This window comes from Mixophyes fleayi, chromosome 8, assembly GCF_038048845.1.
Source record: "Mixophyes fleayi isolate aMixFle1 chromosome 8, aMixFle1.hap1, whole genome shotgun sequence".
Classification (NCBI taxonomy): domain Eukaryota; kingdom Metazoa; phylum Chordata; class Amphibia; order Anura; family Limnodynastidae; genus Mixophyes; species Mixophyes fleayi.
In genome coordinates this window covers 71,109,490-71,123,616 of record NC_134409.1, presented here as the reverse complement: position 1 = coordinate 71,123,616, position 14,127 = coordinate 71,109,490, and the positions used below count along the sequence as shown (strand labels likewise).

The 14,127-nt window shown below is 39.2% G+C and overlaps 1 protein-coding gene across 13 annotated transcripts in view; it reads right to left on the bottom strand.

Annotated features, from left to right (window-relative positions):
• The window catches only part of RBFOX2 (RNA binding fox-1 homolog 2), a 159,089-nt gene that overhangs the window by 98,534 nt on the left and 46,428 nt on the right, over positions 1 to 14,127 (bottom strand). The window lies entirely within an intron of this gene.

Below are 14,127 nucleotides of genomic sequence, written 5' to 3'. Positions count from 1 at the left end.
CTTCTGAAGTAACTTGCATAAACACCCATCAGTAATGGCATCTGTTTGCTCCTGCACTCAGTAACAACCTTGAACTATGTGTAAAGCTAGGTACACACTACAGATTTTTCCACCAACTTTTTACACCAAACGATTTTACATCCAATTGATGGCCCGATCGCTCGGTCCATGAACTGCATACACACTAGCCTTGTTCAAGATGATAAAGGGAAGAGCGGCCTTCTCATTAGCGACTTTTTACAGCCATGTTGTCGTGAGCAATGGTTTTAATTTCCTACACATTGAAGCAACATTTGCGGGGCATGCAACGATATACCAAAGACATCATAAAGGGGCAGGGCTTTCACTATATTTAACACCCAAAACCACAAAAAGAAGGTAACACGGTCTTCATTCATTCCTATAAAATAGAAGTTTATTACCATACATAAAATTTAGAAAAAACATTTAATTTGTAAAGTACAATGCAATAATTGTTCACTAATGAAATCCCTTCGTATGTAATGGTCCTGTACGTGTTAAAGTTATAGCCCCAAATCGCCGTACACGAGATTATTGTACACAAATAGGCCTCATCCACAATGCTCCATTCTCTGCGGGCATAATCGCTGATTGGTCCACAGCAGAAACAAACGCCCATGTCTGAGTGTATAAAATTATAGAGGAGCCTGTCTGGCGCCGAGGAATGTGAGAAGATGGCGGGTGAGGAGAAGGTGTCAGTGGGGGTTGGAGCTATGGAGATGGAAACAGAGTCAGAGATGGTGCTGGAAGGGCCAAACAAAGCACTAGCACCTTTAAAGTGTAATACTATGCTTTTCACTTGCAATATTCTGCAATAAGAGATGTTTTACTTTTCCCTGCAATAAAACTGTTGTGTGGTTTATTCTGGGTATTTTACAAACATTAGTTAATAAAGGTCAATATGACTTTATTAGTTTAATAGTTTATAAAGGTATAAGTTTATAAAGGGTAAATATGAATAGGTTCCCAATATAGATGCAAAGGGTAATAACACTTGCTTTACACAAATGTAATGGTCTGCAACCAGACAGGTGCAATACACATATATACAAAACACAAGTCAGTGATGTGCGGATACCGCACCACGTGTAACTGGTACAGGCATCACAAATTTACATACACACGCCCGACCAGGTCGAGAAAGTATCAAAGGATTGTCGTGGATCGGTCGAAAATTTATACACACTACATAATGGAAAGGAGATTGGAACGAAAATCTTGAACCATGCGACCAATCAAATGAGGCGACAATCGTCCATTTGGGCAGACTTTCGACCATCGTGTCACTACACACACTGACCCGACTTTCGAACAAGAGGTCGTATGTCAGCTAGTTGAGCCGATTATTGGACAAAAATCCTGTAGTGTGTATCCAGCTTAAGAATATGTAATCAAGGCCATTTTTACTTGTTTCCTTCTACAATGCATATTAAGAAAAAAAAAAAAAAAATGTTGGCAAAAGGTTGATCTGAAAAACATTTACATATCTGTATAAAGTGATATATACAAATTTAATTTATCAAACTGGTACAAATGATAGAAAAGGATTCTGCTCGTAAGAGCATTGCTATGCATGCCAATAGTTTCAATATTCTATCCTCTATGTTAAAATATTGTTATGCAAAAATATGGTTAACCTAATTAAAACCAAAATTAGCAGTAGATTTTGTGGACATACAGCTAAGCTAAGGAATATATGTGTACAGTGTTCGTTAGTATTTCTGCCTTTCTGGAAGGGATTAGGGAATTAAGCAGTACAGAAAGCTTGAAGACAATAGTTGAAAGACAAAGAATTCAGTGGGAGGTAATGCAGCACCCATAGAAAGTTCTTCAACATCTGGAAATTATTGGAGCCACAATGATCCATAGCTGAGAGCATGAGCAGATGCCAAAAATAGACTTTCTGAAGGGGCAAAGCAGCTGAGCCAGCAGAAAAATACAGAGCAGTGGGAGAGATAAGAAGAGCAAATATAGGAATAAATCCAACACAAAATAGTAAAAATGCAGACATCTGAGCAATAGTGAGAATCACCATGAAAAGCCAGAAAGGTCATGGGGAGGTATTGCTGCGGTGCAATGTTATAAAGGATGCCATTAAGGAGGGCCCATTCAAGGCCATGTGATACACTGATTAATTGGTCTGGGTTCATAATACATATTGATTCTTCAAATCCTGCTGATAAGTACAAACCTATATTAGACAAATACACACAGCTTTGGGGTTTTTTTTATTCTATTTTTGAAATCCAACCCCAATTGTACCACTTATTCAGTAGAACATGTGGTAGTGGACAGTGATTAATAACACCAAATATACAAAGCAGCAACACCTTGGAAATTTAGGTATGGTGTGTGTGTGTGTGTGTGTGTGTGTGTGTGTGTGTGTGTGTGTGTGTAGGGGGGGTTGTTTTGTTAACATAGTACTGTAGCAGGCTATAAGAAGCATCTTTTTAATTACCATTTTTCCTTGGTTTGTTTTTCCTGCTGCTATCAATTAATCAACTTCTAATTCTGCAGATTTTTGCTTTAAATAGCAAGATAATTACCTTTTTAAGTATCCATCACTCATACAAATTTTCTTTAAAGTCTTAATTTGTAACGGTGTGGGACAAAACAGATCAAAAGGCACCCCAAAAATACAAATGTAACTCATTATCCACTAAAGGTTTTATATCCATTTATTTGAAGCTGCACAAATGTACCTAACCATCACACATTTGTGAATCAATAAAACAAGTACAAGCCTCTGAAGAGAACTTCTGCACTTAACACATTGGACTAAGGAAAAAAAAAAAAAAACTATCAACATGGCTAAAACAAAAAAAACAGCTATGTGAATATTTTATTTGGATATTTGATATACACCTGTAATACTGAAGGGGTGGGATGGAGTGTTCCACCAGAATCCTTCTCAGTCAAACTATTTATGCCAATTAGATTGGGGGAGGGGGGGGGTGTTTGTTTGGAGGAAGGTAAATCAGCAGATGTTAAAACTAGTGATACTGCTCCTCTACTCCCCCTGCACATGTCTTGTGTTTAAGTCCAATATGAACTATTACACAGCTGCATACCTGATGTTGTTCCACACTTTTCGATAATAAGCCCACTCTCAAAAGTGTCAGCACACAATGGACATAATTCAGAGGCTCATGCTCACTCTCCAAGAAAGATCAACATCCCACTATCTAGCGATTCTCCTTGTCATGATGCATCTCATCCCACACAGGAAACCTGTTAAACCAGCCCCAGGGCTGCTACTGGTCACACTGCACTTGCAGTTGTCAACTCAATAACCTGGGAACCTTCCATGCTTGGGAACCATGCTGCAGTACTGTGCAATGCAGAGACATTAAATATAATTACCAATGCACTGCTTTTTAATATTGTATATATTCTGAGATAGGAAATCGTTTTCTGAGACCAGGGTAGATAATGTTTTTTCCTGTTTTCACCTTACTAAAGGAAATGCCTTATTTCCGATGCATATATGTGATACAATAGGCCTTTGTGGATGGAGGTCTTGTGTGTATTGGGATGTATTTAGTATGGAAGTGTCATTGAAACCTCCAATTAGGCATATGTGCAAGGGAGTCCGATAGCAGGAAGTGCCAACGAAGTTTTGTGATGAAGCGTCATGCCTGCTCTGGCCAAAGGCCCAGCAGGGGGTCGTTATTGTGTGGCCTTTTTCCTCAGAGTGAATTTCATAGCGAAGTGTAAATTTTGTTAGCCTTGAAATGCATGTAAATCTATGTTTTGGGAAGCAGGGTACATCCCGATTCTAAAAACAGACTATTTCTGAACTGTATAAAAGATGCATGAGCATGCAAGTGTTCTTCTGATTTCAACATTTGACCTGATCACACGGGTAGCTCAAACCAGTGTGAGCAAATAAACATCTTGCTTCAAGACCTGCTTGAAAAGATCTTCAATATTGCTGTATACCTGTGATCTACAGATTAGACCCTAAATCTAATCCGTTCGCCGGCTGTTCTGAGGTTTGGACCCAAGCTTTCCAGTACCACTGCTCTGCCTGCTACCCAGCAGCCCTGGTCAGTGTGATAGGCATGGGGGGGGATCCATTCACAGCAATCCTGATCTACAGTAAGAGGTCAGGAGTACCAGCCCAGGTACACCAGCAATGAGATATGCTAGCAGTGTCATTTACCCAGAAGAAACCCGATACTGGATGCCGGTAAGGAATCCAGTGGTGGCAGCTCGTGTAAGCCCCTCCTACTGCTGCAAGAGGGCGCATTTGGGATACCAAAAGGGAATGGTGGCAAAGTAAGCCCAGCCGGTTGCCAGCAACAACAGACAGGGTGGCATAAGCGGTCCATCCTGTCACACCAGTACATTAGTTTGTATTGGTATGATGAAACATATGCCAGAAATCACTAAAACACGCAACAGTTAAGAATATTTTAATCCATTTTCCCAGCGTATGTGTGAACAAAAAGGAAGAAAAAAAATTTGAATTTAATTTAGAACTTATACCATGTCCCCCCTTGAAGGCCTCCCAAGTGTTGAGGTTTCCAAATGAGTCCCAATGTTTAGCACAAGAACTCTAATTCAAAATTATTTTTTAAAGAATTTGGGCTCCTGATGACCTATACTTGTAGTATAGTGGTAATAGTATGTTGGAGTGGATTTTCTGCATTTAACATTCAAATGGATCCAATAGGTGACAATTACTACCCTAACTTAAAATAGAAGTTTATAGATTTTTATAATTAAGTGGAATCCAGTTAATAAGACCCATTTTATTAATATACTTATACAGTGCCAAGAAACACTGATCAGCCAGAACAATAAAACCACTGAGAAGTGAATAACATTGATTTATCTGCCCATGCCAGGTGTCATTGTAATGAGATTATCAGACAGCAAGTGAACAGTCCATTATTTAACTAGAGGTGTTGGAAGCAGGGGGAGAAGACACATAGTGATGGATAGAAAACTGGGTCAGAGCATCTAAAAATGGTGGGTCTTGTGGGGCGTTTCCAGTTTACAGTGATCAGTGGCTATCAAATGTGGTGCAAGGAAGGACAACCAGTAATAGGGTCATGGGAGCCCAAGGCTCAATGATTTCTGTGGAGAGCGAAGGCTAGCCCGTCTGGTCCAATCACATAGAAGAGGTTTTGTAGCACAAATTGATGAAAAAGCTATGGTTGGCTATGAGAGAAAAGTGTCAAAGTGTTACAGTGCATGGCAGCTTACAGAATATGGGGGTGCATATATGCAGACCAGTCAGAGTGCCCATGCTGGCCCTGTCTACTGAAAGCACCTACAGAACCGGACCATGCAGCAATGGAAGAAGGTGGCCTGGTCTAATGAATCATTTTCTTTTACATCATGTGGATGGCCGGGTGCATTATTGGCACCTGTATGCAAAATGGGAAGGAGGCGAAGGCAGTGTGAAGCTCCAGGCTATGTACTGCTGTGAAACCTTGGGCCTCGACATTTATGTGGATGTTACGACCTACCTACCTAAACATTGTTGCAGACAAAGTACACCCCTTCATGGTAACAGTATTCTTTGATGGCAGTGACTTCTTTCAGCAGGATAATGCGCATTGCCCCACCACAAAAATTGTTTAAGAATGGTTTGGGGAACATGACAAAAAAAAAAAAAGTTCAAGGTCCCCAGATTTTAATCCAATCAAGTCAGAGCCATGCAATTTACAGGACTTACAAAAGCAGCAGATCATTTATTTGTGAAAGATGCCAAGGGACATCTTCCGAGGTCTTGTGGAGTCCATGCCTTGACAAGTCAGAGCTGTTTTGGTGGCACAAGGATAACCTACAAATATTAGGCAGGTAGTTTTAAAGTTGTGGCTAATAGTTGTTGATACCACAGTTCCTTACAATCATGTAGTGGGGAATCAATATGCAATAATTAACAAATAAAGTAAAAATGAAACAAGGTGAGATAGCTATGTTCTCTAGATCCATAAATCTAAATGAGATTAGGGAAATTAGACCAGAAGGAAAGATAAGCTACAAGTAATCACAAATATGAATGTACCAATGCTGTAGGAACAGGTCACCTAACTAGTTTCCATGCAAGCGTATAAATTGTTGAGGAGTAGCTATTAGCAGTGGAAAATCACAGGCAGGAGAACAGTGTAATTGTTGTAGATTGAGTAGATACATTTTGGAAGGCAGGCAAAGGAAATAGGGTTACCACCTGACTGAAGGACTAAAATATTAATGTCACAATAATACCCACCAAGGCATGTATCACATGTGGTTGTCATAAGATCAGCTCAAAACTATGTGATTTGCCTAAAACGGCTAAAGCCCTTCCAAAACTATATGTTCACACTATTAAAGTAAACACTTAGGATTACGGTTACTCCCTGACTGATCCCAAAATGGAGTACCAACTTAATTTAAATATGTTCTCGTTAAAACAATCCTCTGCATAAATGAAGCATTCTAAAAAAAAAAAAAGTCTATCCGACACATGCATTCTTAAAGAATGCAAAGACTGAAAATTATGAAGCAGTATTTATAGTATGGACAAAGTACATGATATTAATGCAAAACAGTTTCTTAAAATAAAATGGAAAAAACACAGGAATTGAAGACCTAAACTTGCATACTATCACATAATCTGCTGCCTGGGGAAACGCTGGAAGGTTTAAACAATTTCTCTGAAGCAGACCGATCCTTAAACACTGACCAGCTCCAAAATTATTTCACTACTTTTAAAACTCTTGCAACACCCCACTCAAACATTACTGTGAGAGGTGTGCTGGTATACTAATCTGTTTACAACTAATTTATTGCCAAGTTTTCAAAAACACTTCTGGTAATGGATGTTTCATTAAATATGCCATAACTCCCTTCTGGAACAGAGTTATAGCAATACTCCTAAAACATTGTATAATTTTCTGCATACACACATATGAAACATGATTATATTATATTGATTCAAATAGAAAATTCATCACCACAATTGGTACCTTACAGGACCTATATATGTCAATGATCTTTTGTTACTCTGAGGTTACACATTTTTAGGGTCTTCACAAATTTGTATTAGGCAGAAATATTGTCTTCCCATTAATCCTTTGATTAATTGGGTTTTCTATATAGAGAAAACACTGATCCTGGATTAACCCAAATATTTCAGTCAAGCTTGTAGGTCCCTCAGGAAACATTAGCTGGGTAATAAAATGATGATTAATTATTTATAAGGCACCACAAAATGTCTGCAGAGCTACACATCGAGAATACAGTAAGACAGGTCAAGGCAAAAACAGAGCACTACAAAATAGAATACAAATGGCCAAGCCAGCAGGAAATAAAGTGCTTGGCGGGGAATAGTCACTTACAGTGACTAAAGGTGGGGGAGCAAGTTAGCACAAACTGAGCTTGTACCCAGAAGTGTATTGGCAATGATGGTTCATCAACAACGATTGGCGGACTGAAAGGAGATCAGCGATTTTAAATAGGTCCATTAGGACAGATCGAACAGAGCTATGTGCGAGTATGAACTTGAATAAGTTGACGTGAGAGCGAGATTTTCTCCAATGCCGCTCAGCAGTACGAGAGCATTTTTGCAGGTATCTGGTGCATTTGGAAGATTGCCAGTTTGCTTCATCCTAGTAACACTAACCACTTTATTTCAACTAAAAGTAAATTCAGATATTAGGATAGATCATAACACAAACATCATAATTATCCTGATTAGGCTAGGTTATTTGGAAATTTAAGAAGTGAGGAGTTTTAGTAGCATGCTTCAAGCTGAAGTTTAGAGGATAATCTGAATTCTTTTGAGGTAGTTAACACTGAGTAAAGGTGTAGCACCGTATCATCTTTTCGAAATGGGAAGTGGCGATAACAGAGGAGTATCGCATTGTTTGAACAAGGTACATGAGGGAAACATTCTTCAATGGAAGAGAAGTACTAGAACGCGAGGACATGCACTGAAGCTGGAGGGAAATAGGTTCAGAGGAAATTTGAGGAAAAACTACTTCACAGAAAGGGTAGTGGATAAGTGGAATAGCCTCCCATCAGATGTGGCAGAGGCTAATACAGTCGTTTAAACATTCTTGGGATAGACATAAGAATATCCTTATAAAGAATAAGGGATCAAATAAGATTACCATAGATTAATAAAACAATGGACAGACTAGATGGTCCAAGCAGTTCTTATCTGCCGCCAAATTCTATGTTTCTATTGTCAGTTGGCTCAGCATTGTGGGGGGCTTTGCAAGGAAATGAAGGAGTCAAGAGAAGAAAAAGCCACCTATCTTAAAATATAACCTCAAGAGAGCTTGTTTGTGGTCTGGCATTGATTGATAGTGTTGCTCAAGCAAAGAAATTTCAGGAATGGGGGTATGTTGATGAGAGAAAATAAGAGGAGCTCAGTCTTGCTTTTTCAGGCAGGGATAGGATTTCTATACATTGCTTTAATACCTGTACAGAGTTAAGTCACCACTTCAATGTTCATTAGGGAAAACGATACAAAAGAAAAAAAATGCACCCCTAGAGAAAATTACAGATATTTGAAACCACCTTGGAATTCTATGCCAAAAGAATGGGTCCTTTACATGGTCATGGAACATTATCCCATATATTAAAACTCACAGCATGCACATCCCTGCTCCAAAGAAAGACTGTTGCCTATGCAATTCTACATAAACAACTCCAAACTAAAGTTTAGATCCTCAAAGCAAACGAATTCCATCAGCATGGCTGAGAATTCCTGCTTTGGGATATGAGACCAAACTCATGTTTTCATTGCTAAATTGTGTTACCTTGAGTCATCTTACAACAAGCTTTAATTCAAACACTATGGAATAGTGGGCAGCACGGTGGCGTAGTGGTTAGCACATCTGCCTCATAGCACTGGGGTCATGAGTTCAATTCCCGACCATGGCCTGTGTGGAGTTTGTATGTTCTCCCTGTGTTTGCGTGGGTTTCCTCCGGGTGCTCCGGTTTCCTCCCACACTCCAAAAACATACTGGTAGGTTAATTGGCTGCAATCAAATTGACCCTAGTCTCTCCCTCTCTGTCTGTCTGTCTGTGTGTGTGTGAGTGTCTATAGTAGGGAATTTAGACTGTAAGCTCCAATGGGGCAGGGACTGATGTGAATGAGTTCTCTGTACAGCGCTGCGGAATTAGTGGCGCTATATAAATAAATGATGATGATGATAGATGGTCCCATGCACCTCTTGTGAAATAATTTCAGAATAATTAGTCTGTATGCCATAACTTAAAGCCAATTTGAAGATTTTGAGATGGTTTCTACAAGCTTTTCCTTAAAAAGCTCTGGCAATGCCACTCATTTGACATGTTTGCAATTGAACATTACTTTGTCAACTATGTTGATAAATAAGTAGTACATCACATCCTTTCTTGCTGGAAAAGTACATGTAACCTAAAAGTTGCTTTCACTCAATACAATCCAATAACACATGTGAAGATAAAAGTACACAATACAATCAGACGTACATGGGCAAGTTGTTTGCATGACATTGTTTCCTCAAATGTAATTATCAAAGGACATGAAACTGAAGTTGCTGATATAGTGAATATTGTAACTGCGAAATTAAATTCAACACTGCATATGCACTAATTTTTTTTGTTCTGCAAGATCAAAATTAATAAGTGATGAAACCACTTTGATTGAAACTGCAAAAAATGAAAAACTAACGTTGTGTCTCCAATTGTGTAAGTGAGATGTTGACTGTACACAAATGCAAATTGTGTCGTGTGGCCAAGTTTAGGTTTTCCAAGGACACAAAAAAAAAAAGTTATGCAATACCTGTGATCAGTATCAGAAATTATTAAGCTGTATCCATTAATTACTATTTCAGTATCGCTTTCTCTAACGTATGCAGAAATGCCACTTCTCTGCTCCATAACCTTTTTACCATGGGTGTCTTCACTTTCTCTTATTCTCTATCCCCTTGTGTTCCAGGTGACAGGCTGACACCCCAGCTCTCCTTCCTGGGCACTTTCTAAATAATTCAGCAGGCACATCAATATTGCAGGCTGAAGGGAAAAACAACTGGATTAAATAGATAAGAGAAGCTTATTTTCCACTTTGCCTCTTTTGTATGTGGATTCTGCACCATACATTTAAAAACAAAACAATATTAATATATTTACTGCATATGTCCTTGGGGAGACTCCATTTCCGTATTTAATTATTTTCAGGACAATAAAATAAATAAAAAAACTTGAGAAAAATGAAAATATAACTGATACTACAACTATACATGTACTAAAAAAATTCTTATAGTAACAATATCTGTTTATATAGCACCAGCGCTGTACCAATTTAGCAAACACCTCTGCATGAAGGGACCATTCTCCCAGATGGATCCTGTTCCACCTGAGATTATCTGCATCCCAGTTCTCCACACCTGAGATTAACGTGGGCGATGTAACTGAAACATGACATTCCATCCAGGACATGATCTGTGCCGTCTCCTTCATGGCCATGGAGTGTTAATGCCTAGCCACAAATATGAGGTGTCCAAAACAGCAACCAAAGATACCGGACCTAAAAAGTCAGAAGCTCCCTGAATGTGTTCAGCTAGTACTAACAAGTCAGCTCCAAGCCTATTTTCTTGGATGCCCGTAGCAAACTGTTCTGCTCATTTATTAATAGCCTTGTTTATTCAAACCACAGACATGATTGGCCTCAAACTTCCTGCCGCCGCATCGGTGAACTGAAGGAGAAAATCACACTTCCTGCTTGTACAGGAAAAAGGCTGCTCCCTGCACCTGTAAAGTGGTGGATCTAGATACAGTTAATGGGAGTAACTACCTTGGGAAATATTTCTCTTTTAAACAGACTTCTGACGGTAAAGGGATCTAAATTTCCCCAGCATCTGAGAAAACTTTGTCTAGTTTTTGCCAAGCATTTGAAGCCATCTACAAGAGTTCAGGAGACTATGGAAAACAGATCATCGACAACCTTAGGGTCTACCAACCCTAAAGTTTGCCAAACCCCCAGGAATAAATCATCCATGTTTTGAGGAGAAGAACCCTTTGCACTACAATGATGCATTCCAATGAGGAAGCAGCCCTATTCAGTCCCTGAGCAGATTCGGCTAAAGGAAAAGACAATCACACCTCTGCCTGGGAAGACCCCCTAGTGGTAGGCAGAGGCTGTGATGCAGGAATCTGTGTAGGAAAAGGTTCACTTACTCCTTTGGACCAAGTGATAAACCTGAAAAAAATTGCATATGGATCCTGCCAGAGATTTGGTCCTAGCCAGTTCCTTCCTGGCCATATGCACAGCCACAAATGAGTGCTGATCACAGTACTCCATCTCACACGCAGTGCACAGGGCATTCAGGTCAGGATGTCCACAAGATTATTTACAATTACAATAAGCACAAGTATAATGTTGCAGACTTTCCAGCGGATACTTTAATCTTGGAAGTCCCTTTCTCAGACAGTGGTGTATTTTAAAACTGAGAAATAAAGCCAACTATTGGCTGAGTGATGTGCAAAAACAGAAAATCCCCTATTGAAACAATTTATAAATGTGCAATATAGGGAATTAAATATATATTATATTACACCATGAAAAATGGTTGCCAACATACTGAAGGGACATTAACCCTATTATGTGAAAACAGAGCCCATGGAATATTCTGAAACAAATTCCTATTAAAAAAAAAACCCACCTGCATGGAATTTGTATGAAGACAGTCCTTGCAGTTCTAAGTGGCTACCGTAATTTCTCTTATTTCTGTATGAGCATTTTTTTCTTTTATAGGAAAAAAAATTTCTTCAATATTAACCCCAAATGTTTCTTTCAAGTGGAATTTAAAACAGTCTATTCTCGTGGGAGTGAAAAAGCAAATCCATATCAAATCACAAAATCCTGTTTCTCGAAGCTGGCTTTTGTAACAAACATGTAAGTATTATACTATCTATAAACCCAACTAGGGGTAAGAAGAGAACAAGTATCCATTTCTAGTCTCTTTACCTGAAGAGGTGAAACTGGGGGCCTTGCTTCTAAACATCCTGAGTAGATTATTCTATTACAAACTTCATAAAAGTTGGGGGACAACAATGTAATGCTGGCCACACACAGGAGATTGCATTTGACATGCTGTGGTCACAAGCATTTGCCGTCAATGAGATGAAGGTACGGTCGAAACACTAGTAAAAGCTTTATTGTTTGATGGCAGCATATAAAGGGTCTAACAAGCACAGAACTTCCAATATACTGTATTTCTAAAAAAAAAACTTCTTTGCCTCACTCTTGAATAGACATGCTAAAACTGAGCACAGTTATTGATTTATACCTTAAACTATTTATACCTTAAAATGAAATAAATCCAGTTATTTGGCCACATGAAATGCTTGCTTTAAGAGATTTTTTTTTTTAGGGTACGTTTAATCACAGGAGAGTTTTAAATGCGGATGGGGGAAGGCTGGCATATAATCAAGAAATAGATTTTTAATTCTATAAAAGCTCATTCAGACAAGTGCTTTCAGAAGATTTTCCCCAGATGAAATGAGATGCCAGAGAAGCATTCTTAAAATATTGCATGAGCAGGGATCAATCCCTGCACAAATACACTGATGAGCCACAACATTAAAACCACTGTGAAGTGAACATTGATTATCTTGTTACAATGGCACCTGTTAAGGGGTGGGATATATTATGCAGCAAGTGAACAGTCCTTTGACATGTTGTAATCAGGGGAAATGAACAAGTGTAAGGATCTGAACGACTCTTGACAAGAGCCAAAACTGTGATTGCTAGATGACTGGGTTAGAGCGTCTCCAAAACGGCTGGTCTTGTCGGACGTCTCAGTATGCAGTGGTTAGTACCAACCAAAAGTGGTCCAAAAAAAGACAATGGGTGAACCTGTAACAGGGTCATGGGCGCCCAAGGCTCATTAACGCACATTAGCTCGTCTGGTCCAATCCCATAGACGAGCTACTGTAGCACAAATTGCTGAAAAAGTTAATGCTGGCTAGGATAGAAAGGTGCCAGAACATGTAGTGCATCACAGCTTGCTGCATATGGAGCTGCATAGCCACAGCCATTCAGAGTGCCCAAGCTGACCCCTGTACACCACTGAAAGTGTCTACAATACGCACATGAGCATCTGAACTGGGTAATGGAGTAAAGGAAGGAGGTGGCCTGGTCAGATTAATCTTGTTTTCTTTTACATCGTGTGGACAGCCAGGTGAGTGTGCATAGTTTACTAGGCAAGCCAGCATGATGCTCTGAGCAATGTTCTGCTAGGAAACTTTGGGCTCCGCATTCATGTGTTACTTTGACACGTACCACCTACCTAAACATTGCATGGCAACTGTGTTCCCTGATGGCAATGGTCTCTTTCAGCAGGATAATGTGCCCTGCCACACTGCAAAAATTGTTCAATAATGGTTTGCTGGAAAAACAAGTCAGAGCCATGGAGGCCCCACCTTGCAACTTACATTAGTAGCAGATCCATTAAGTCCTGTATTTGTGAAAAATTCCACAGGACATCTTCAGAGATCTTGGAGACCATGCTTAAACAGGTCAGAGCTGTTATAGGAGCTGTTTTAGGGGCACGAGGGGGGACCTACAAAATGTTAGGCAGATGGTCTTAATGTTGTGGCTGATCGGGTTATGTTGTTACTAACAGGAACTTCATGTCAGAACAAAAAGTGTGCAGGATAGTACAAAAGATTTTTATTTTCTGAAAGAGCTCATCTTGGCAACATCCAAAAAGTATATTTTTCTTTAGGGCCCAAATGGTCAGTAAAACACAAGCCAAGCTTTTCTCATTGTCCTGATAATCCAGTATTATCACAGATTGTACCACAAAACAAGAGATTACTGCAGATCCTGTAAACTTCTGATTAACTGATAGGATTATATTGATAATTCCTGAGATCTGCTTAATCACAGCTACCACAAAAACACACTTGCAAAGCAGCAAGCCTCTTTAAATTGATTCTTGCCTGTGTTTTACACAGAATTGTGGTACATACATAGTAAATGTAAATCAACAGCAAGTGCTTTTCAACATTGTTACCCTTCTTGATAATCATAACATGAAAAATACAAGCATAATGCAATTTGAAAAAGTGTACATTTTACTCCAGTTTGAGGATTGAAAAAGAATATAG